The sequence below is a fragment of the Penaeus monodon genome, chromosome 28 (genome assembly GCF_015228065.2).
Source record: "Penaeus monodon isolate SGIC_2016 chromosome 28, NSTDA_Pmon_1, whole genome shotgun sequence".
In the NCBI taxonomy this organism is placed as follows: Eukaryota; Metazoa; Arthropoda; class Malacostraca; order Decapoda; family Penaeidae; genus Penaeus; species Penaeus monodon.
In genome coordinates this window covers 39,508,801-39,509,469 of record NC_051413.1, presented here as the reverse complement: position 1 = coordinate 39,509,469, position 669 = coordinate 39,508,801, and positions in this window count along the sequence as shown.

The window sequence follows — 669 nt, the reverse complement described above, 5'->3', positions numbered from 1 at the left end:
GATAACTACTGCTACAAGGGAAATATCACTACTACGTAAAATTATTTTACTGGGGCTGTGCTTTTTGTTATTACTAATATTGCCCGATGTTTCAAAAACTATACTACAAAAACAAATTTCTATAATGCTACTAGTACTAAACCCATTTCTATTGTTTTTAATACAAAGGCCCGGATCCAAATAGAAACAACAGACCAGTTATTAAAAAAGAAAAAAATTAATAATAATTTTTGATATTTTATTTTTGGAGAAAGGAACAAAAAAATATTTCCTTTTTGGGGAAAAATTCCCCCGGGGGTTTTTCAAAATCTGCAAAACAGTTTCTAAAAACTTCGGTTTTCCGCATTAAAAAGGGTGTTAAATTAAGCCTTACATTCTACCCGAGGGGAAAAAAGGGGGGAACCCTTTCCCCTTTTTTTGCCATTAAAAAAAACGAAAATTTTTAGATATTAACTTTTCAAGAAAAAACGGGTTTCTTTACAAGGTTGGTTAAAATTTTTGGCTGAATAAAAAAACGGTGGTTTCCAATTTAAAATTTTAAGGGCGTCTGCCCCCATCCTTTTCTTACTCCTCTCCGGGGGGGAAAGGCGGGTTAACCCCCGTTCGGGGTTTTATTTAATAATACGGTTTTAGGGGAAATTTATTTTTAAAAAATTTCAACCCAAAAAC